Here is a 25,888-nt window from a genome sequence, read left to right on the forward strand (position 1 = left end):
TTCGACGATCATGGTACTTGGTCCACCGGGCAGCTGCACGGAAGCGTTTAAAAAATTCGCTCCAAGCGGAAGAGAATATAAAAGTATTAAAAGACGATGGGGCGGCGCGCAAGTAATAAGAATTGTGTGAACTTCAATCGCGTATATATATATATATATCAAAGATGATTTTACGAAGGCGATAAATCTGGTCAGGGTTTTTAAAGTATTGGTGATTACGGGTAGTTATGGTGTTATTATAGGTAGTTGGTTGTGAAAACGGAAGCTGGCGGGATGTAGCGTGAGATGCTCATGGATTCTGCGATTTAAAAACGACGGATGGTTATAGGATGATGGCTAAACGTAGCGATTCGTGCGTATCATAACTGAGGAACGGAGTACCGTCGCGGAAAGGCCGGCTAATTAAGTTCCGGCTAATTAATCAAGAGTGGGGAGAGCAGAGAGGGCACCGTCTCTATCCCTACCGCTATCGTTGTTGTTGTTGTTCTGTGACCCTTAAACACTAGACAAGGACGTAGGAAATCTCGGGAATCGAGATTTCACTGCGCGGCCTATCACGCTCTTCCTCATTACCTCCATTACCTACTTTTTACCTTCCACAAATTGTAAACAAAGAAGTGAAAGTGCCCCCACCCCCTCCCACTCTTCCCAGCGCGCTATCATTCATCCAGATATTAATAAAACATTTTCCTTCGGCATCCTCGTCGATACTCGCCCCCCCCCCCCCAGCCGCATCTAAAAAAATCACCCTTCTTCCACGGCAAAAAACAATCTCTCTCGTTTGATCTCGTCGATCCAATTCCACGTCACGATGAGCATTGTGTAATATTGTTGGCAGAGTTGCAGAATTTTGCATGGAAAAACAGATGGACGTTCGAGAAAAGGAAGAGATAGAATTGGAGTTAATTCGAGGGGAAGCCGAGAGCGAGGTGAGTGGACAGAGTCGTGAATGTGTTATTTTCATTTCACGGTCGAGAATACATTGTGCAAGATCTGCAGGCGATGGGAATAGGGGGAAAGGGGAGGGGGGAGTAGGTGAGCATCTGCCGGTTTTTCGCAAGCGGCGCGCGGCGGCTGATTACTTCCTTTACGTCACATCGGCGGGAAAGTAGCCGAGAATCAGCGTTGCCTCGCACTGGGACCGACCTGGCATTTTCTCTCCAAAGAGATAATTGCACTTCTGAACAGAGGTCTCATCGTCCTGGACTGCAACGGACCCGCTTCTTATTGTCCATTTTTCTTCGTTTCCATCTATTCGCCTCTTTTCTTACTCTTCTTCATTTTTATATTATTATCTATACAATCTGTCTCTCTCGCTCACACCTCTCTTTCTTTCATTATATAGGCCATTATAATAAGGAAATTGAATTCTGATTTGATTTTTGAATTCTAAATTCAATTCTATCATTGATTCCACTTAATTTTAATCCCTCTCTCTCTCTCTCTCTCTCTCTCTCTCTCTCTCTCTTCCCTTCTAATCGAGCCAATTTCCATCTCGCTTCACCGATAAAGAACTTCAACTCCACTTAAAATCATTTAAGTTGCGTTGCAACATGTCGAAACTGAACAATCTCAAGGACCTGTTGGAGATAACACTTTCATCATTGCCAAGGAACTTTGAGCCGATTAATACGAAGCTTTGTGTATTAGAACAAGAACGATAGATGATCGAAGTATTATTTGTATAAATCGCTGATGATCCGCCGCGATAAAGTCGGGTGCATTTAGCTACTGGATAAGTGAATCAACAGGTTTGAATCTCCGCAGGTAGTCGAAGGAGAGGCGCGGCGAGGTGAATTTATAGAAAATAGATGGCACGAGATAGGCAAGAAAACAAACTTTCTCTGCCATGCGGGACTAGGAAAAAAAGACGATTTATTATCGCTGATTTTTGCCTGCTCGACACGTCGCGTTTACCCCGACTCGTTGCTGGATCGGTACACCTGGATGGTGCGGAAAAGGTCGTCTATATAGCAACGTCTAATGAAGCCTGATTTTATACCAACCGATCGGTTTCGACTGAAAAACTGTATTCCTGGTGCCCGTGGAGCGCGCGCGCGATTTCTATCTCATAATTGGCAAGAGGCGAGAGAATTTGAGAGAAAATGAAAGGGAATTAAAAGTTAACGCTTGCGATTCGATGCGGAAAATCTATAGAGATGTCAGTAGACATGAAAATTATCACTAATTATTCCATTGAATCGAAGGAAATTTTTCGTTTAGGGAGGGGGGAGAGTGGGGTTTGAGGCGAGTCCAAGAGTCACGATGGGAGCAAGAGGTTCATCTCTCAGTTAATTAGGGGGCCCCTTGCGTAACTGCCATTATTATGGCTCGCTACCGGCTACGGTAATTGGACACTACCCCCTCCACCTCCCTCCTCCCATTCCTCCTCACATCTTCTCTCAGTAACAACCATCTCTTATACGAGGGACCTAGTTTGTAATCGTACGTGTCTGCAGATTTTTCCAAAGCTCAGGCAGAAAACTTGCAATTTTCAACTAAGAACGGCACGTTCCCCAGAATTTTATGGCCCGTTCACAGTTCACACCCGTATCGATTGCTATTGTAACAAGCGTTATCATTCTGTAAACCGAAAATTCCCAATTTTCTTTAAAAGATATTATATTTCCAGTTTTAGAATTTTAACAATTATGTTAATTCAACCAAGAGAGCTACTATTTTATCAAAGCCCAAACCATATCATGAAAAAAGCCTGGCGAACCTTTTATCTTTCAACTTGCAGGAGATAATAAAACACGGTAGTGGAGCTTATAAAAAAGCATCGCGGCAACTTCAAAGAAAGCTTTAATAATTCGTGTACAGCATAATGGAGCTTCGAGTAATAATCTGATACGTTTATTTTTCGAAAAAATATCTTTTGTCTTTAACCAAGTATCGCGTATAATGAATAAGCAATTTGGAGGCGGGATGTGTGTCGCGCACAGTGGTACCGTTCAAAACGTTGGTAATATAAAATCGCTGATATTTTGATGCATCTCCCGGGTGCGTGGATGCTTTTTCAAGGAGGAAAAACCACCTGACGTTTTACGTTCCAGTTTGCAGTTTGGTCGAGGGAAAAATTCTCGCGCGAGCGATGATGCATGTGGAAGACGAGAGATTCCAGCACGAATTTACACCACGCGACAGGAGAACCGGCATGGCTTACGCCGTTGGCACCGGAACTTGGCAGAACGACTTTTTAATGCATACTCAACTTCCGGTAACTGCCTGTAGCCCATTTGAAAAATTCACAACTGCACAATTTCGATGCTCAACGCGGCTGAGTACTGAAAAATTCAGCGAGACCCACTTTCCTTTCCCTCGACAAACATTAGTTCCTTCGATCCACCCAGCGATAAATATTCATTTGTTCGACGATAATAACAATCGTCTCTTATATATATATATATACCTACGTTAATAAACTACACAGAGAAATTCCTCGAAGAAATTTACAATTTTCTTCATGCTCGTGTTTTCGTTTTTACATCTCGCAGTAGGGAGTGAGTAAAGGTAATAAGGAGAGGGTTAAAAATTTGTGCTTATTCGTTGAAAATACAGAATATCTTGTCGATTCTGGCAAAGTTTTAGATCCCTATCGTAATTGGAATAGTATTTGGAGTTATCTGAGCGTTGGATGCTGTTTGGCTTTTGCTGATCTGTTGAATTGCGAGAGTGGGGGGGGGGGGGGGGGAGGAAATAGTGGAGGGAGGAGAGGGGAAAGAGCAACAAAGGCGCACGTGCTTATACGTATGTACAGCTCCCATGGCAATTTCTGTTCGACTTGTCCTACTTATAGCGCTGACACCGAGATAACAAAAGTTTACAACGTACTGCAATACGGGAAATCGCGCGACGGGCCTTTTCTACTAGAACGTGCTTCCCCCGAACGTTGTAGCATCCTTGCAAACAGCAAAACCATTACCAGGGGACGAATCCAACGAGGACGACACAAAAATGTTTCCATCATTGCGCACTGATCTCATTTGAGGCCAGCGGCTTACGTCAGTTCCGGTAGCAGCTATAAACTTCCGGCTATATCTGAGAGATCCTCGAAATTTTCCAAGCCGATTACAAACGGCGCTATTAAGACTCAGTTCAGCGGAAATTAAAGATTCCCCACTGGAAAAGCCCTGTTTACCATAAAAGGAGAAATTGCATTTTCAATAGATTAAAATTTAAATTCAAAATTGCATGGCGTGTATATATACAGCTATACAATTTATTGGTTTCAGTTTAATCATTGGATCGGTAACTGGAAAGGTGAGACGATAAATTTCGAGACGAAAGGGGGAAGAAAGAAAATATGAAAATCGTTTGTATTAAAGGAAAAATATGCGCGAATGGGTTAAGTATATTTACCCGAGAGCAGCCGTTCTTCCGCGTGATTCAATTTTGCAAATCGAGTTTTCCTCGGTGCAAAAATCGCGCTGACTTATTTCCCCATCCCCTGCTAGACCGGGGATCCATTTGAATCCTCAAATACCCAGGGAGGTTGACTTGATCGAAGAATAATATGATGCTGAATCGAAATATATTTGCAATTTTATTAAATATCATCAATTTGTGATTTCTTCCTTAAATTAGTTTCGCGTTCAAGCTTCGACGTTTATAAATTGTCTCTGTACTTTCCATGGGATTGTAAATTGTAAAAAAAAATTGTATTGTTGGGTCTTAAATATAGGAGAAATTTCTATGGTACTGGGCAGGGAACAAGCTCCGAGTGAAATTAGATTATATCTTGTTGCACCCGGTGGTCGTTGGTGCTACGCGCAAATAATGGCCCGATACGGCCGTCGAATCCGTGGATTAATTTAATTACAGTAGCGAAGGGTAATAATTGCTACCATAACTTATTAGATACAAAACCAGCAACAGCATTATACCTAAGTTGCCTTATTAACTAAGCTTCATATTCCCAAGATATCGTATTTCCCTCATTATTATTCCTCAATAGAAATCATTTCTAAATTATGCGCCACTATTTCTATAAACAACAAATCCTATTGGCTATATAAATCGATTAATATTTGATCCTACGTTCTCGTACTGCTCCAAGTAGAATAATAGTATAACAATCAATGCTACTAATTTTACGTGCGATGAATTTATTATTTTATGTAACCATATAGAAATCAACCAGGAATTAATTAGTTATAATACATCGAGCTTTGAGATTTCATATTTCACGATCGCAACGTGTATATTATAATGTCATGAAGAATATTATTATAATACAAAATTATGCACATTAATAATGCTTATCGTGGAACGAATTTATTGATGCTTCGTCGTTAATTTGCGAATTGACAGCTGCCGATAAATTTACCTCGATCAATTTCCGACGCAGGAAGCTACTCCGTGTAATAAGAAGTCGATTAATTCATCCCTCATAATCTCTTCGATATTGAAATACCAATAAAACAATGGATCGATGCTGCGAAATATAAATTGCAGAAAAATAGTTTGGATTATACGTAAAAAAATAGCAAGTATTAGCGCAATATAAGCTCGCAATAAGCGCAGTAGTAATTCTTATTGATCTTTTCTAGTCTCCACGATTACGAGAGGGATTTATCGAGATTGAGGAAGATTATCGTGAAAAAGCTGGCATTTCGAGAAGCGAAGTATAGATAAAAATAATTGAGTGCCAATTGCTCAAGATATCGTGAAAAATTGTCGAATTATCCGTAAAGGCAAACATGCATTTACTGGCCCGTTGCACCACTGCAGCAATTACACTGAAAAACACTGGAATAAGACAGCATAACAGCCAGGTTTCAAAATAACACGTAGCTCTCGCGCGGAGCTGGTTTCTTTAAAAAGAAGAAAAAAAAAGTATCAAAAGTAAAATCCATTCCTCGTTTCGAATTTCCAGAATCAGGTCAATTTTACAGAGAATTTAACCATTACTTTTATATGTATACTCTTTCACAGAGATTGAAATAGCGACGATTTAAAATAGAAATAACCGTTTCTTCAATCTTCGTCTCTTTTTCTTTCATCGGATTTGGCAAAAGTCTGCACGGATGAAAAATGAATGTATAGTTTTTTTTTTACCGTCTTTGTGCCAATGAATATAGAATAGAAGAGGGGCGGAGAGAGAGAGAGGTGAAAAACGCTGACATGAGAAAAAAGTAGTCGCTTCATTGTTGACCAAAAGTATCAAAGACTGCAGTTAAGATTTTTTGAGGAAGTTTACCAATGTTTCAGATTTGCAAAGAGACACTCGAGAGCTGATACTCGATAAGTATCAACAATAGCACTCGTGTCCGCGATCAATCAGCGAGTGAAAAAGTCTGGCTTTTCTCAGCCACATCCCTTGCTGTTTGGGGACCACCCCCCCTCCCCCCCCCCTCTCCCAGCTTTACTCGACGCTGCTCATTTCGGACATCATTGGCGCGTCAAAGTTTCACTTTCGTCCACGATTGTTCGCGATACGACTTTTCATTCAACAGTCTGGAGTCCTCAGAGAGCAACTCGCAATCGCCTAAATGGAATAATTATCACGATTAAAATCGCGCATTGTTTCCAAGCGTTGCGCAATTGTCTCTTAGCGCAATCAAATGGACCGAACACCCGCGAGAAAAAGTCTTTTTGAAAGTCAAGCTGTTAAGTTGCGAGTGCTAATTGTTTCCGGTAAACCGGAAGTAACGGGACTCCTCATACTGCAGCCAACTTAGAAAGTTCGTTATGTATATATAATCTTCTTAGAGTGTAATAAATTACGGTAGATTATTACTGCAAATATTATATATATATATATATATATATATATGATAAATCGATGACGTAATCTCGACGAATGAATAAAACTTGAGGCAAGCACGAGCAGTGTCGGAACCGACATAAAATGAAAATCCAGTGCGTCTCATTGAGCAAGGAAGATTCGGTCGTTGGCGTTCCGGATGCTAAAATCACGAATGAGTAATTCTGGCAGGAGCTCATGAGGCGTGTTCGGTAATTTTAGCGAACAATGCTATTCGAAAAGATCATTATTTTCCGTTTTCGTAGGCCGTGCAAATATTATTTTTTATGAACGTCATTTTTTTAAACTTCGTTCCGAGCAAGATATAGGATCTCAATCTCGGTTGAAAACTACCTCGGCTAAAACCAACATCCAACGATCTACCTTTAATAACCTGTAAAAGTGCTCAAGAATATTAATGACCTGCCATGAATTATTTTTCTTTTCCTTCTTTTCTTTCTTTTGTCATCACAAGCAAGCAAATATTTTCCCTAAAATCTATTCGTACATCAGATCTAACAAGACTTTTCAGTTAAGATTGTTTCATAATATTTTTTCACAAAGTTTTTCAGATTTTAACGGTTTTAGAAATTTATCACGTTTCGTGTAAAACGAGTATCTAGATCCTTCATGCTGATAATTTCTTCCGTCCTTCTCTATGGTTTTAGGACCAAGTTGTTTGTAGGTCATTTAAACATACGGTCATAAATGAAACACTTATGCAGTTAGAGAAAATACTTCCTGGACAGATGAAAACATAGTTATTTTCTGATCTATTAGCTCCTTCTTCGTTATATCTCCTTTTAAAACTTTTATTATATTCGATGAAAATAATTTATCATAGAAAAGAGATTTTAACTGAATTTTACCTATTCTGTAGAGTTTAAATATAATAATATTTTATGGTAAAAAAGTATAACTATGTTTTCGTAAAACGAGGAAATTTTTTTGGGATATAGAAATATAGAGTTTTATGGAAGTACGTGAGGTTTTTTCAGATTCACGCGAGTGTAAAGAGAAGTGAGCCGTGAATGAAGAGAATCCGACCATCACCGTTGGTTCCACGATGAATAGTGGAGTAATTACGAGTGTGCTGAGAAGAAGGGGTCAAGAAAATGAGTGGACTCACTGGAAACTAGCCAAGAAAACTATTCCAGGTTCCTGCTATTCGATTATAACGCATTCGCCAATTTTATTTCAAAGATACTCAAAAGTTTAAATTAATAAAATCAGATTGCAAAACTGGAACTGAAATATAAAAAGGAAATTGAAGCTTTGTACGATATAGGTACATAGGTTATGAGGCAAGAAAAAACTTAAATAGAGTTATTTAGATTAAAAGGAAAAGATTGCAAGAATACTTTTTGGTTATAACGTACAAGTATACACACATGCAATTAGACGTAAGGAAATATCTGTTAGCAAAGTTTTTGAGACGAGTAAAAATGATTCAGACTGGTTTCTCATTAACAGACCTTGTCAAAGAAGGTAAAAGTTTGAGGCAGATGTAAACTGAAGAAACGAAAGTGCTGCTGGTTAAGTTATCTAAGTAAAACATCTAACAAGTAAATAGACAAACAAAAGAATCAGATAAAAGTTAGGAGAGATTCTTCTGTGGATGAAAATGGAAGTTTTGCAGACTGGAATCAATTTTTGTCAGGTAATAAGAGAAATGAAAAGCGAAGAAAACACTTGCCAGATCGATCAGCACCGTATCTCCACGGGATCCAACGTGAAAAAGCCAAAGTTTATGTGATGCCACCGTGTCCAATCCTGTGTTGCCTCTTCTGTAACAATACAAGACGGACCAATTTTACTCTCCAGCTTCTCTCGCACTATACTTCAGGCATGTTCGGTGCTTTCCATTTAACAATCCTGCCCTGCACCAAAATGGACCACTTATCCGTCCAAAACATTAAGGACCACTCTGCAGCTTATTCCTCTCGTTCAATTTTCACACGCCACTTCTAATTAAGCTCAAATACTCTATATAACGCGTATTTCTTTAAAGTTGTAAAAATAAAACTTTTCTCATTTTAATTTGATCATTTTATAACAATGAAAGAGACTTTTGCCTATTTGCGAAAAAGCCAGAAAAATGGAATTTTGTCAAAACCCCTGTCAGCGCTGTGATTATTTTGCGAAATATTTTTCACGCAACTGTGACTTTTTCTTGTCAGAAATTGGATGACGAGTCAGCGGCGAATGGCATCAGACTCGACAGGTCGGAAATGGTACAGGAGCGGCTCGTACGTTTTACCTTTATTTTATTCGCCAGATAAAAATAATGGAAATTACAAAGTACACATCATTGCCACTGCGGGCTCTGTGTATTATACACGAGCATAGATATCGTGAATTACTTTTTACGCCAGAACATTATGGAACTAACGCTACGATTATAAAAATAGCGAAAAGATTGTCGAAATTTTTGCACTCCCGAAAAAAGATAACGCAATTTATTTGACATTTTGCATATTACATAATTACGAAGAAAATAACGTAACTGCGTAAGCGAGAAAAAAACATAGATATGATAGGTATACTATATGCAGATATATCAACAGCTGTGCTTTGGTGGTCTCTTGGAGAATTATGGGAAAATTTCGTAAAGTCTGATATGGTTAAAATGCAGAAGAATGGAGAGTCTTATTCTTATTGTACATAAAAATGCATTTGGCATTCCCGTAAAGATGCCGATGCAGGGATGCGAGGGAATCGGCTCTGTCAGAATGCCAGAATGTATAGAGTTACTCCGAATTGGGATTCTACTAGTCTGAGAAGTGTAGTGGACCGAGAAATTATAGATATTTCCACGAAATTCCAACATCGGACCGGCAGTTATTGCCGGCTGCAAGTGCACTATTCATTTCGATCAGTTTCTGTTTTGTAATTTCTGCTAACAAGCTCTCTTCATTGTATAGTGTTCTATACCGACGTCTTTCATTGTTACATCCGATACTCGTAGATTCTTGTCGATGCCCATTATGCCCTACACCAGTTACGAATTGTTTTTGAACCTCCGTGAACTTTTAACTCACTCATTGTTACTGCACTTACAAAGCAACAAAAAAATTTTGCTTTTACCTAGCAGAGGAAAATCTATTTTTTAAAATCCCACCTTTTATGCGGTGTAATTTAATAATTTTCTTTGGATGATTTTTTATTTATCGTTATTAAAAAAAATTATTAAAGGAGTTGCATGAGAGATGACCATTTGCATAGTGAAAATTTACAACGTATCTTCGCGAATATTCATTAGAAGAGATATACAGTGGATATTGTGGCAAAGCACTTTATCCATTTGTTTTCATAATTTATTTCGAACTGGCAAATCACGATTGTTTATTTCCGCCTGCACTACACAGATTTAATCTATTAAAGAGGCCGACTGATTCCCACTTGACCATATGTTTTAACGGGCTGCGAGAAATTCATATTTATCCTGACTAAAGTGGAATAAATACAGCCCTCAGTCAGCTTTCCAGTGATAGAAATCATTGCGAATCAACGATTGATTCATTCCCATCCGTGCATCTTCGTTAAATCCACGACAAGAGGAATAAATCATTTTTAAATTCACCTTAATACTGAAAATTGTCAGAAATTTATACAGGTCTTTGCCTAAGTGGACAAAACAACGGTTTTTATGCTAAAATTATCATTTCAAATTGCTTCAATATGCGCGAGTAGTAAATTATTTTTATATAAGAAATTTTGCAAGTTTAACAGCAAAAAAGAAAGTGGAATTTGTTGAACCAAAATTCACGCGGTGAAAATATTGTTTGGCATAGATCATATTTTCGCCGGGAGAAATACGTATGCGTTGTAAAAATGTTGCAGGAGGTGTTATACGTTGGGAGTTAATTAAAGGAGGTCATAAACTAGGAAAGACTATATATAGCTGGCTGAGGTAGTCTGGAAATGCAGCTCCTTATGGCCACAACATTGACGACGAGATAGTGAATTGGACGTTAACTTCTTTTACGCACAGCTAATCTGCACCGCAAACACGCGAGAAATTCAATTTGTAATTGTGTCTGTCTCTGTACGTGTGCCTGTACGTGTGATCTTGTAATTAATTATTGTTTCGCAATTTGAAACTCGCTATCCAATTACATCCTCGATAACCCCCAGAATTCTGCTATGATAATCAGTAAAAGGGAAATTTCAATATGATTCCTAAAAATAAAAAACGATGAGAAGCCAACAAATAATTCGAATTTTCCCATAGTAAACAAATAAATTGCATTTCCATTAACTTTTATTGCTATAGAATTGTAAGAGACTCACAGGGAATTGAAAGGTTTCGCGTAATAATACTCTAATTGTGTTATGAATAATTTAGTAACACAATACTATAAACACAGTCATGTAACACACAATTTAATAATTAATCATCCTTTGTGTTAACCATTCGCAGCTCTTAGCCTTTTCATAATTGAAACGATTTCATATTATACAGTTTACGCATTTCTAGTGATTTTCATATGACGTATCTTTGAATCTCGAAGCAGGGTAATTAAATTGTACAAATGACTGGATGCAAGCAAGAAATGCCAATTAACTAATTATCCTTAATTTTGTCCCTTGAAATAATTTTAACACTAACAATGGGACAAATTCAAACAGCGAAAAGTTTGCAGAAATGAACCTTGATAAATTAAGGACAAATTCCATTTGATGTGAAATTTTTTTTTTTTGTTATCGGTGACAGGTGTGAGGTATTATTTGCTATGGAAATTACTAGTAAGCGGCTAAAGAGATTCGTTTATCGCGCCTAAGAGGATTTTTACGTTTCGTTATTGGACCAATCAGATACTTGCGTGGAGCAGGTAGAATTGAAGCGCTAACGAATGACACTTTTCTTTTACAGGGAAGGATCTCTATTTGCGACAGGCAAATCCTTTTCCGGGGTCTTTGACCTTTTGACGGAACTCCTGGTGAAATACGCCAGTGCGCGTCGGTCAAACGCGAAGAGGAACGAAAGAGAGACGAAGAGTCGGGACGAGAGGGGATCGTCTATCTTTATTTCCGCACGAGCGAGCGTCGCAGATAAGACTACAAGGGACATGCTGGAGGGGGATGGGATTAGAGGGGGACGGGACAAAACAAGAAACACAGGGAGACAGTGGAAAAGCGGGTTGACAAGCTGCGGGCGAGAACCGCAGGGAAAAGATACTGCGACATAAGACGGGTTGAATTTAAAAATAAAACAGTCGAGCAACGAAAGAAGGATGAATCACCCAAAAGATACTGTAAATAACCCTTGAAAAGGAAGGACTTGAAAAACTACGGGAATAAATAAAACATGCATGAAGGAAAAACATAGGAGAGAGCGATGTTCCCAACGTAAACGGACTAACCAGACTTATTCTGATTGAAACGATCATTTTCTGTATTATTAATAAGATAAATTGGAGAGTCGAGTGGAGATTATTAGGAACGCTCCTGCATTCAAGGAATTACGTAACTGTAATTCTAGGGTAACACTTGGGGCGTGAATTTATCGCTGACTGGCAATTCAATAGCAATACAACAGTGCTACCTTGATCGTGAACGACTGACTGGGAACTGGGAGTGTCGCAAATGGCACACGTTTACGTGCAAATGTGCACTATATCAGAGAGGGAGCTGTATATTTTATTCCTAGGACTTGTTGTGATTTTCATAATTCTAGACACAACACCGTACTTTCAACATTATTTTAATTTTCTGCTCCGAGCAAATCTGCCACGAATACAATTATAAATGGAGTGTACGTGTGGTGAATTTTTTATTAGCGGCAGAATTAACGAATTTCCCGAATTTAATCAGCAAGAGTTTGGCAGGTAGAATATATCTATAGTATAAGTATATATTATACTGTGTTTACATTTGTACAGTTTAGTCATTAGCATTTGAACCAATGAACCGCGGGAAGCTATTTCGTTCATTATAATTGACTCGATAGATTTTCATTAAGCGTAATGAAACGTGGATTACTGGCAAATGTATGTTGGCATTTGAGTAGAAGGGATGGGGCTGGATCATCCGCGATGATAAGCTGGCGTGATTAATTATTTACTCAACAATCATTTTATTGACGTTCAATTATTAATTTTTATGCACTCGTGTCTATATATATATATATATATATACATATAACCATTTGATATCACAATTATTTAATGCTATTTAACAGCTGATTAATTTTACCCAGATTTCCGGAATTTTGCGAGCCGGTAAAATATTAGGATTTTTTCCGAATATAAATGTATTAATTTATGAATAAGAAGATTAGGAACTGCAATTTTCTTGCACTTTTTAAGTCACGCTGAATAAAGAATTTTCATGAAATATATCGTTGAAATATTGACCTTTTGTTTAGCGGATGCTTATGTTGTGTTTCTGAGCGTTTTCCGAAATCAAGCCCCTAACGAGGCTCAAAGTGTTGAAACGAATTAGGGTCGTGTAGAGTAGGGTGGTGAGCGTTCTGCAAAGTTCGTTGGAAGCGTTGTAATTTTCAGTTGGCCATTGGAGCTGCTCGCATCCAGCAGTGGCACGGCAAATTTTGTGTACTTGTGCATGTATATGTATGTGTGTGTGCATTCGCTCGTTCGTGCACAGTCCGGTACACGCGAATCCCTACGGGCTCGAATTCACCCTGGAACAGGATGCTACGTTCTTGCCTGTTTATCAACCCAATCCTACCTTGAAATTTTCTTCAAAATCCACCGTTTCCTAATGTCATCCATAAAATGTCCAATTCATCGAAATTCTTGATCATTCCAGATACTCCCTATATTATTCTCTTGTATTATGAAAATCAAACTCTTACAAACTAACAATAGCAATTATGTTTCAATCACTGTTCCAAGGTCACGATTTTCTAACTTGAAGATCTAGCCTCCAGATTGGAGAGGAATCTTTCGCGATCAGAGACTCGGTCGATCGCTCATTCACCATTTCTCGACAATTAAATCTATTATTTTTTTAGCAGATTGGCGTTTGATAAAAATGGAGGACGCGTCATTTCACCGGTTGAATCCTCGAGCTACTGCGGCATATGGCGGATAAAAACTTAATAAAATTCCGCCGTTAATCCTAGAGAGATATCTGTGCCGGATATTCCAGGCACTTTTCCACTGGCGGTCAAGCGAGGTCTTTTCGAGCTTCGGGAGGCAAAAAGAGGCGGCGTTTTTTGCGAAACGGATCTGCCACGGTAAAGATGTCCACGTCCACGTGTTACTGCAGATTCTTAAGAAGTTGGATTTACCAGGGCGTTGGATAGGAGAGAGAAGCTTTCGTTCTTCGGCGGATAAAACGTTTCCCCCGTGACCCACCAGGACAGGCGTTAAAAGCCTGAGAAGCTTTCCTTTTTCAAACTTCCGCTAGCCCCCCCCCCCCCCCCCCCCCTCTTACTACTCTATCTTTTCTTTCTGCAAAAATATTCGTAATCATCCAGTGACTTACGACTTATCCCTTCCTCCCTTAAGAAAATATTCTCTGCTAAAAATGTTTCTTATAATCCTGCCAGCTTCATCTTCCTGGCAAAAAGAACTTCATTTTTTCCACTTTTTTACTTTCTCTATTTTACCATTTTACAACGATGATCCTTTTTACTTTAAAACATACATTCATGCCAACACAGTTTTCATCTTTTTAAAGTTGTAACTGTAGCACTTCTTAAGGTGGTCGAGAAATGTATGTGCATACGTATACTATAGTATATGCATGCGTATATCTGTACAGCGAGCAACGTAGCTTCGTGTTTATTTTAATGAAATAGGCATGTCTAATTAAATTTTCTATTCGTGTTTCCTCATTTAGGTTAGAGGTGGTAGCTTAAAATTATTAATATTGTAACACACAAAACGACTCGAATTTTTGTAACACAGTTTGTTCATATATTTAAATGGAGAATTTTTTGTTAATTCAAGAAAACACGTGAATATGTAATATGAATTTTTTTTAATTGTGCCACGAACAGTTTATAAATGCTACGTGTTTAATGATTGATCCTTGTCTGACTAAATAAAGACATAATTATAAGGCAGACAATACGGATTTTTCCCAAAGTCATCGGTATTAAATAACAAAATTAAACATATAAAGAGGTATTTTTTCTCAGAGTTTCTAAAATGAAAATATATTAGAATACAAACGATCAAAGTATCAGTGTCTGTATCTTTTTCTGAACTTATCGACGTTGAAGCAGAAAAAGATAAATATTTGTGATTCTCTCTCACGCAGCGATTAACGAGCAAAAGCAGAAGTGTCGGGAAATTTACCGCTGACATTTTAAATTCTGCTAGGAAAATTTTCCAGGCTGCGTAACGAGCGGTTCCCGCTTCTCTTTAATTACGCGATTCGCCTGCGCGAACTTCGTGAGTTATAGGAAAGGAATGAGGAGGGGTAGAAAGGGATTCCCACGGCGACACACGCGGGACGGCACGCGTGGAAACGCATCATAAAGCGTGACGCAATGTTCGCGGGGAAAACGGAAAAGGAGAAAAACTTTGAGAATCGTTGGATTCACTTCCGAGTTCCGCTTTCCACGCTGCTCCTCATCGTAACCGGAAAAATCCTTACTCTTAAAACTTCTCTCAATATTTCTACCAGTCACGTCTCTGCTTCATCTCCATCATATTTTTCCTATCAACCTTTTCTCTTATTTCAATTACATATATATATCTCTTTACAACAGACAAGTCGGAATAATTAATTTCTCGTTTCTCTATATTCCTTTCCCGCTGATATCCAACATAATTTCATCTCATTTGTAATTTTCCTTTCATTACTTTTATTCCCTTGAATATGTCCTCCAAGATATGCTCTCTCTCACCTCCCTGGTATAATTTTCACTCAGAACTCCTGTCTTTTTTTACATCTCTCAGACCGGAAGTTGATCGAGATATATTATAAGGGGAGATGATCGAATCGTAAATCATCGATCGTACATTGTTTTATTCCTCTCTCTATCGTATACAGCAGCATCTATGGTAAACACACACCTACGAGGCTTCTCACAGCTTTCCGAGCTCTCAACGCGGCCTTCCATTCCCGATGTAATCTTCATAAAAGTTCTCGGGCGAGTCGATTTGTTAGGTGATAACGTTGGGTCGTGTGCGAATCTTCGAACGAAGATATTTATCTTCGAAGGCCTTCGAAGGTTGAATGGATTAAAAAGTTCTAGCGTGAGAGTTGGGGGGGGGGGGGAGGTGAGGGTTAAATGTTTTATTATTACTCTGCCATTTTAATAGCCATTGACATAAAATTACAAGAAATTATGAGGAGGTAAGAAAAGAGGCGGGGCAAAGATAGAGATTGGCAAAGAACAATTGTCAAGGGGATGCAATTAAAAAATAGATAATGAAGCGAAGAAAAATGAGGAAAAAACTGAGAGAGGAGAGTAGTAAAGGAATAAAATAGTGTTGTTTGATACTGGACAATGCGTGCTCTATATCTGTTTTTACACCCTCTATCTATCCGGACCACTGCTCGAATCCCGGAAAAGTACCCTTTTTATTAGCCTCCAAGTGGATTTCCCGATTCGCACCGGAGTGCAAAAGCGAAACGAGACGGATCCAGCTCAATGTCGCTCATGGCAAATCCGACTCGGCTTTCTTCGCGGCTGAATTCAACGGGTAAATTCGTGGAAAAAAATTATGACCTCTCGTCTAAGGGCGAATCACGAGTCGTAATAACGCGTGACAGATTTTATACCCTCGTAATAATTCAAATTTTGCACGAACCAGAGCATATTGGTCGACGTGGAAAACCTTTGGGGATTAAATTTTTGAATTTCTCCAGTTATTGCGACAGCTCGGGAAAAAATAAGTTCTCGATTGATGTGAGAATCCCCGTGGTCCTCCAACTTCCTGGGTACTTGGGTAACAAATTTTAACCCAGAATGGAGCCAAACGGTCAGGATATTTCTGCAGGCGAGCACGAGTGACAGGGTGACGCCATACTCGATAATACAAAAATTTCTCAGATGATTCGAGAAATTTTCAGCGTACTCAGCTTCTGGAATTGGGTCGACAGATCAATAAAACACCTTGACAGTACTTGAGCAACGTTAAGCAATTGTAAATCTTGGTGCAATGAGATTATACCTATATGTATAAAAGAACGTGAGGCAATTCAAAGTATATATGCACTTTTTTAAAGAGCAGAAATTACTTAAATTAACATTCTAGAATACAAATAAATATAAATGTTTCTGACGAGTAGTACATTAATCATTATATATATATATATATATATACATAGGTATATACATATACATTGCATTATACAATTTACTATAATTTTGACATCATATATTTATTATTTATACCGTAGCATATCGTTCAATTAGAGGGTAACTATTATTCAAATTTCTTAATGGAGAGCTTTGGTACCTGGTGAACCGTTACAGGAAAGTGAGTTTTGCAAAGCAGGGTCAACGTTAGTTCCCGGTGGTTGGCACGATGAGTTGGTCTCTCTTTCATTGATTCTCCATACGATTCCCCAAGTCCGGCGTATCCTACGGGAATCCCAGTCGCGAAATTCAATTTGAAAGCTGCACGAGCGAGCACCGTACGACGGGATAAGACGGCGTACCCGCCAGCCACAGCCAATCCCAATTTCCATCGCTCGAATTAATCTTATTCCATCTCCCATAAGTTCTGCCAAGCATCGGGAAACTGAGCTTATTTGTTGTGTGTCAGCCCAGAACCAAATAGTTTATTCGTTTAGCCACGTTAACCCAATCAATTAATTATAGACTTGACGAAATAGCGTTGATTATGGAGATTTGATAATTATAGACAGGTTGGCATACCGAGGATTGAGTGATATCGAATAAAAAGGAACGAGATGATCCACTTATTTTCAGTTGGTGGAATATAACGTAGTCATTGAATGGGAGGAGTCGCAATAACGTCGTTCATTGGAAAGCTGATCTGGCTGATGCCTTTTCAAGCCACTTTTTACGGCCAGGACCTTTCGAGTTCTTAGCTAAAATGGCACGCTCACTCCCCTTCTCTGGTAAGTAGAAAAAGAGTTCTTTTTCGTGTGTAAATTGAAGTTGCCTGCAATTGGCCTTTCGGGCCGCCCGAGAACCGGAGGACATTTGCAAGTTCGCACATTTCCAGGACTGCTCGTAAAAGGAATTGAACTCCGACTGCAGACAGATTTTCAGGAAATTACCACCTGTAATGTAAGAGAGCGGACGAGCTCAACCTGATCTCTCCCGGGAACACCTTCGGAATAACTTTATTCTCCCATTTCTATGACCTGATAACAGCATTTCAACCTCCCACGCGCACTTGTTGATACTCTTAATTCAGCCACTTTCATTTCTTTTAACCAACATGATTATTCTCCATTTTTCATAATCTTCCGGAACATCTGCGCGACCTTATATTTCTCTCCCCCCCCCCCCCCTCCTTCAGAATTTTTATATCATTCCATTGACTAATAGATATCGGCTTTTCAATTCCATCCTCAAATCTCATTCCGGGAGTTGATTTGCTAATTTAATCTTACGACTGATTAAAGATTTCGATTCAAATCGACAGTCGAAGATTTTCCAGCAGTTATTTTTCTCCGACATAGATAATGTATTGAAGGCGAGATAAAAGATCAAAGGGAGAACGGGTGGAATCTAAACGTTAAGTGGATTTATTCGATTACCTCTTTGGAAAGATTGCGGGCGACTATAGATCTCGGTAGAAAAGAGAGACGGCTCTTAAAGGGACAAAATGAAAAAGAAAATAATGTTTTCCCAGGAAAATTTTCAACTCCTCTCCAGCGATTTTTACCGAACCTTTGAAAGCCAATCTCTTTGACCTTACCATCTCTCGAGCACACGACTAATCACTGCAAAAAAGCAATCTAATAAAACCACGTGACCTAATTGAGGAAAAATAAATAGAAGAAATAATGTTAATCAGTGGGGGTTGATAGGAATTTTATAGGGTATAGGGAAGGGGATGGAGAGGAGGTAGAAGACGTATAGTTTAGGTGGATATAGTTGAAACAATGAAAATTTTGATTGGAGGGATTTATGGGAGAATGTTGATGAGGTGAGGACGATTAAGAAGGAAGGACTGGAAGGTGATCTGGCCTATTTGGAAAGTCGAACGAGGCTCGTCTGGCGCGCCATTAAATTTTCTGGTGGTCGTTCAAACGACCTGGCACGATGGTGGGTGCTGCCAGGCATCATAAGTACCGAGAAGTAGATCCTTAAAAGCCCCCTAGGACCATCTTGCAAATTCCCTTAGAGTTTCACCCCCCCCCCCCCTCTTTCTCTTTCTTTCTTTACCTTAGCCAAGCAACACTATATACCATCACTTTTCTACCAGCTAGAATCTTCTTCACCCATTTTCTACCTCACTCTTCATAACTTTACATCTTTTCGTATACCTCCGTCGATTTCAAAAGTTACGTTTTACCTTCGGCTCCACTAACTCCCCTTGCTCTGATTTTTCCCAAATAAACCACGTATAAATTTTTTATTCCCTATTCTATTTTAATAATATTCCACTGGATTTCTTTTTCCATTTATTTGCTTCTCTTTTTCCCTCCTACAAATACAATCGAATTTTTTATGATATACTATACAGCTGTCGATAAGTATCATTAAAAATTGACAGCCAATCACGTGTTTATACATTTATTGTCTGGCTAACTTTCAAAAGAATTCAATTTTATACCCAACGAAATTCCAGCGAACAAAAGAATGATTGCCGTGTTCCGATTGCCACAAAATTCCGAAACGGAGAACCAGCGTATTGCTGAAACCCTGCTGGGATCTTGTAGCAGAAGTGGCGAAATTTCTGCTAAAATGAGCGCGCGACCGAGTGATTTAGTGCGAAATACTTTTGACATTCATCCTCTTTGCAGAAATAGAAACTAATAACAACAATAGGAAACTACCGTGTTTTTCCCAGTTTCATAATCATTTCTTTTGTCCCTTTTCAATCTTGATAAGAGGGATTCTCCGCTTTTAATTTTTCCCAAGTGCTACTGAATTTCCACTATGTGATATACATTCCTACGTGACAATACTCGAAAGACTTTTGTAAAAATCAACTTATCCCCGACCAATAAACCATAGTTTCAATAAGGCAATATTTTATCGGTAAATACAGAGAATGATGCATTTTAATTATGATGAAAATATAAATCGACGAAAAAAACAAGCGGGTTTGGTTATCAAAATTAATTAATCTGTATTGTAATATCGACGAGACGAGTGAAAAATTTCCCAATAATTTATTTGAGCAATATCTAAACGGATTTAACGGAAAACGAGCAAAGAAATATTTTATAATTATTAACAAGCCGGCTCGATGTTAAAGCAGAGTGAAGGGAGGGAAAAAAAAGAGCAGTTTCGATAGGAAAGCTTGTGAAATATTCAGCGGCTGGGAAATGTCTATTATTGAAAACACTTTTGGACTTGGAATTGACGTTGATAGATGTACAGTAATTTGCGATCGACCGAACCCATCGCGTATTCATTCCCCCGGACATTAGAGAGACAATGAATCGAGGATGAAAAAAACTCTGTCCATAATACCGTGAGAGAAGTTATTCCATCGTTGAATTATATCAGAATATCAAATTTTGCCATAAAATTCGCCGACCTCCTGCAAAAGCGGAAGCAAATTTAACTCTACGAAATTCCGTGTAGTTTAACGAGAAATTCTGGAAACTCAAAATTTTACATAAAATCGAGCACTGCTTGTATTTATTGCTACTCTCGTTAGAGAGGAGGAGAAGTAAACAGAGGAAGGGAGAGAAAGAGGGAGATCTTGACGTGAGTAGAAAACAAATTTTAAACTGAAAAGTCGAATTTGAAATTTTACCTTAAAACCGAGCCGTGCGAGATTTAGAGGAAATCCCAGAATCCTGTAAAGAGTCGTAAAAGTGACCCAGAGGCTATTTTACGACTCGCGGAGATTTGGTCTTGTATCTCCGAAGGTCGAATGTGTATAAATGCAATGAACCGAAAACGATGTTTATTTCAGTTTCCCCGTTACGTCACAAGTCTCGACGGACAGCATTACAATCCTTTTTCCTATCGAGTACTCACCTGAATAACCAAGCAGTGATGTTTTTTATAAAAAAAAACCTCATGACTTTATTTACTGTTTTCCACAAATCACCGTTTCCTCTTAATTAAATTCTAAATATAATTAATCCTGCGATGAATGATCAATCTGTTACACATAATTATGTCCGACTACTCCACGATTCTGATTAAAAAGATTTTATTTTGCCAAAGCGCGACGGTTCTTCTTCGAGTCTATTTGAAATTTATCTCGCAACGCCAAGGGTTGTCATAGTTGAAATAATAAAATGACAAGCAATCAGTCGTCGGGCTGTTAATTTCCGCCCACACTCCGGTTTGGTTTATGATATACGACGAAGGAGAACGTTGAGAGCGTCGAATGACAAATCGCTTGGTCATTCGTAGTTTGAGCAGGAATCCGCGTAGAAAGTGACAGGACTATTAAAGTTTTATGAGCATGCGGCAAGAATGAAGACATTGTGCTTTCTCTTCCGGAAAAGTTTAGGAGCTATGGCATATCGATCGGTACGCAAATCAAATCCATCTCCAGAACACCCCAAAAATTCTCCACTTTGCCTGACCTTGCGAACCTGTTGGCCTGGGTCAATCAGAAAGATTGAAATGGCGTAAAATGTAATTTATATGCAACAAGCCGTTAGAGCTGGGAATATAAAGTTTGCTCGGCGTGCATCGACGGTGGTTCAATTTTCGAAAATCGAATATCGATGGGAATTCAATCGACGAGTTTGAAAACGCCAAATCCAACCTGTGATGTAAACACAAACCCTATAGGAATATTCAAAAGGATCCAAATAACCTGACGAGTTTTTTTTTTTTTTACAAAACTTCATTATGTTATATATATACTATCTACAGCGAGTTAATTAATTTTTAATCTTAGGGTAAAGATTAATCAAGTACGTAGTTTCACACTCGATTTTAACATTATGATTATTATTATAAAACTACCGTCATCGAGCGCTTCCGTGTGTTCAGATAAGAACCGAGATAAAGGTTTAAAATCTTTCCTGAAGTAGCGTGTTAAAAACAAATCGCAATAATGAATTCGTCCGGTAGGAGTGATCTTTGATTTATCGGAGAAAGTTCGCTAAGCGCGTAATAGCAACATTTTTTAGCGAATATTGGCAATTGGCGTTGCAACAAATTTGTCTCTGCCGATGAAAAGGAGAAGTGAATAAATGACGACATGTCAATGGCGAATAAAAAAAAAATCATTATGGAAAGTCATCGAGAAGCCGCTCGAGACGATTTCCGAGCGAGCAGTGAAAGTTGCTGGTTCTTCTCACGCTAAAGTATCGCGGCGAGCATCTCCGCGTTTTATTTTAATTCTTAAAATCCCTGCCTTATACCGCGACCTGCCCTGTCCCTCTAGCAAGAATAGAAGTTAGCACGACGATAAGTTTTCTGCTCTGGATATTCTCGCCAGCTGAAATTCTTGCTACGGCTGACTTATCCCCGACCGTTACTACTGCCTGTCCAGTCTTAGCTCAGTTTCGTGACGTTAAAGGAAACGAACCGAGAGAAAGAAAAATCTTCTGGAAAACTAGTGGAAAAGGCTGCAAAAGCTATTAGGGCAGAATGACGAGTTTATCGGACAAGATTAAGGACACCTATTGTACAACAAGGGGAAGATAATCGAAAATTAAGTGCCTGACGAATTTGTGTTCCGGAAACTACTCCCTGTGGCAAATTGGCTTCTCGTGAGAGCTTAATCTTGAAAGAGCTTGCTAAAGTACACAATTAAATATTCCACTAGTAATGGAAATTAATTAATAAAAAATTTTAAGAATAAAGTGCAATTAAAAGTTTGAATTTTATATTCACCAATGTTTCGTCTTATAAATAAATTAAAGAAACGGCTAATTTTCTATACGAGAAAGGATTTGAATAATTTATTTTCGGTATGCATGTTTCTAAACCAATCGATTAGTCTCGAGAGTCTCGACCGAGTTGGAAGGGTGAAATGTGCGACATTGCTAAAGAATGCTTAAGAAAGTCGATGCTTGAAGCCGAACTTGACGAGGTTGTGCTAATTAACGGCGGCCGCACTAATTAATTCACACGATCGTTGAATGAGGCAGTTGGCTCTCTTACGCAGGACCGATGAGGATCGTTAGGCAATATATAATAATGAAACACACATACAGCTCGACCCACATTTTTACATTTTTCCACCACGCGCGAAAATCTGCCTGTGAAACTTCCATCAGAAAACAAACACTCGCACACACACAAATGCACTAACAGACAGGCCAGTCTTTAAAAAACATATATATATATATATATATATATATATACTTAAGATCAGACATGTGAATCTGCGCACACGTCTCTCGGATTTTTTCACGCTCTCTTTTTTCAACGAATGATGCAAAAATGTCTCACGATCTCCACCGAACGCTATTATTATTATTAACAGGTGCACCTTGAGCAGATTCCGAAGACGATTATAAGAGAACCTTGTTACTTTGTCAATCGCCTCAAAAATTTAGAACGCGACCAACTTCAGCGACCGTGGGAAAAGTCGAGGAATAAATTAAAGGTAATTTTACAAGAGGCAGATCAAAAGCATTAATAGTTTGCATGATACTTTTTAATTAAGAAAAACAATTTGCTTAATTCTCCAGGGAAGACCGGATTTAATAGACCTTAAGGAGAATGAGAGAAAGCTATGAAAATTCCCATGAAAAAAAGTTATAGGGTCAAGGTATTATGGTATAAAAACTTGCCATAAAGCAGGAGGATAATTATTTTGTAGCTTGACTAAGATTTATTTAACAGGTGCATAAAAGGCGAGATAATACATAAATGATTGTTTTAACGATGACTTTGTGTGGTTTTTAGAAGTTATAATGCAAGGGTGGGGGTGAGAAAAAGCTACTAGTCTTGGTTCGAGCATAATACAAAAGCTTGCAGAACAGGTGCAAGTAGACTTTAGGAAGGATTAGTTGGGATATGCGCATGCAAATTGGCCAGGATCTCTTCGCCCTGCATAAACAACACCTAAGGGACCTGTAAGTAAGACTTAACGCCGGATTAATGCTGGTAAGCTACGCCCTTAAATATGCCCTGGCTTGATCTTAAGTTCGTAAAGTCATTAGAAACTTCCCTAACTTATTCTCCAGCTTATCCTACGAAAGACGACGTTTCACTTGGGTATCTTATCCCAATTTTCAGTGTCAGGACTACCTTAATATGACATTTATTTCAACACTAATCTCTTCATCCACCCAATACTCATTCTCCCTCTAGAAGGTAGACTCTGTAAACAAGCAGGATTTAAAGGAACGATTTCCTACGAACAACATAATGCTCCACTTGGATACCCTAATTGGTATAAATCCAATATTTATTTTAATTAAAGACCACCTTTACCAACAAATCCTCTCTCGATTAATTTCATTCGATATCCTACTTTTATACTGCATAGCAAATTTGCTACCACATTGTTAATGCAACGGCACTCGGTGCAACGAGAGCAGTATAAGCAATGTCATGATGGAAATTGCACTGAGAAAACCAGCACAAAGTAGAGCGAATTGAATGCTTGAAAGAAATATGATTATTGTTCTTGTTTCTTATTATTATATGCACACTGTGTAGTTATACGACTTGATGCGATAAACCATTCGTCTTCCGCTTCCGGAAGGATGGTAATCTTGACTAAAATTACTGTTTCAATTTTAATATTACTCATCAGCTTCCAGTTTCTTCAATTCTCTCTGCTTATACTGATTTCTTATCGTGGAAATCCTTTTCTCGTTATACTCAGTTTAAACTTACCCCTCTCGTGTGTTTTTCCTCAACTATTTCAGTTTAATTGAACCGTTCTGATAAATAATTCACATTGAATTGTCATTAAACAAATTATGCAAGTTCTTTACTTTTGCTATGAAATAATCTTTTTAGTAAACTCGTTTCCCGTGTGTGAGCGTGTTTGCGTTTGTATCGATCTTTTGCCAACGTTACCATACTTCTTCGTTTCTGTTTTTGTATACGCACAAGTGTTTGGTCGATACGAGCTAAGCTCAACATGACTTAAAGTTAATCCACGGGTGATTAAGCCGAATTACCGAACTTATTAATTCTTTTACGTCTGCTCAGTTCTAATTGGCTGACGCGCAGCTCTACATCGAATTTCTCGTCTGACTTATCCCATTACTTTAATTTACTCCAATGCATTTCCATAGTCTTAGATAGTTTCTACCAAACAAGTCCTAATTAAAATCTCTTAATAATTTCATGTAATCTTATATCTATATACTTTAATCGTTTAACGAGAGTTTCAAAATATTGACTTATATTTCATTCGTGACATGTGATTTTTATCTCGAAGTCCTTCGTCATTGTTCGAACGTCTATTGTGAATTTTTATTAACAGCTTAATCGACTCTCAGCAACAACTTATCACGCAAAGTGACGAAAGCTATATATTTAAGGGAAATATAACAGAGTGAGAGGGAAAACTAAATGGCAGACTATTATCAGCAATAGAAAAAAAGGAAATAGAATAATGAAGAAAATGGTAAAATAGAAATGAGTTTAATTGCAATCTCGTATTGTCATATTTAAGGGTATTTATAGCGTGATTTATAGAGCTAATTACGAATAAAATTAAGAATATGATTTTACTGTAAATTTATTCAAATGATATCGCAGGCAGAGTTAACAGTGTGTTCTTGAATGGCGTATAATTAATTAACCTCCAGCAGGTTCTATCATTGCTACAAGATAAAACGAAGAGCCAGGTCAGAATGGGTTGGTTGGAGGAAGATTAATTAATGAAACGTGCAGAAAATGGAATAGTTGTAGTCTGCAAACGTGAGAATTTTTATTTTTTAACCACAAATTATTCCATATGAGGAAGCCAAATTGTTTATATTGTAGGAGAGATTATAGTTTAGAGATTTTAAGGTGTACTCCATTTCTTTTATAATAATTCGAATAATTAGAATATTAATTGTGTTGACAAGGAGTGTTTCTAATAGAGAAGCAGTTTGCATTCCCTGAACTATTTTTGGAGTTTGAATGCTAAAAGGAACAATTATATGATGATTTTGATTAGTAAAATA

The 25,888-nt window shown here is 38.3% G+C and overlaps 1 protein-coding gene across 2 annotated transcripts in view; it reads right to left on the reverse strand.

Moving 5' to 3' along the window:
- LOC136772941 (uncharacterized) overlaps positions 1-25,888 on the reverse strand; it is a 111,776-nt gene that overhangs the window by 50,331 nt on the left and 35,557 nt on the right. For both annotated transcript variants that reach the window (XM_066726207.1, XM_066726206.1), the window contains exon 2: positions 8,445-8,535. The gene's annotated coding sequence lies outside the window, so the exon portion shown is untranslated. The remainder of the gene's footprint in view (positions 1-8,444; positions 8,536-25,888) is intronic.

The sequence above is a fragment of the Prorops nasuta genome, unplaced genomic scaffold, assembly GCF_024137725.1.
Source record: "Prorops nasuta isolate Cenicafe-Biocafe unplaced genomic scaffold, Cenicafe_Pnas_1.2 PNAS00004, whole genome shotgun sequence".
In the NCBI taxonomy this organism is placed as follows: domain Eukaryota; kingdom Metazoa; phylum Arthropoda; class Insecta; order Hymenoptera; family Bethylidae; genus Prorops; species Prorops nasuta.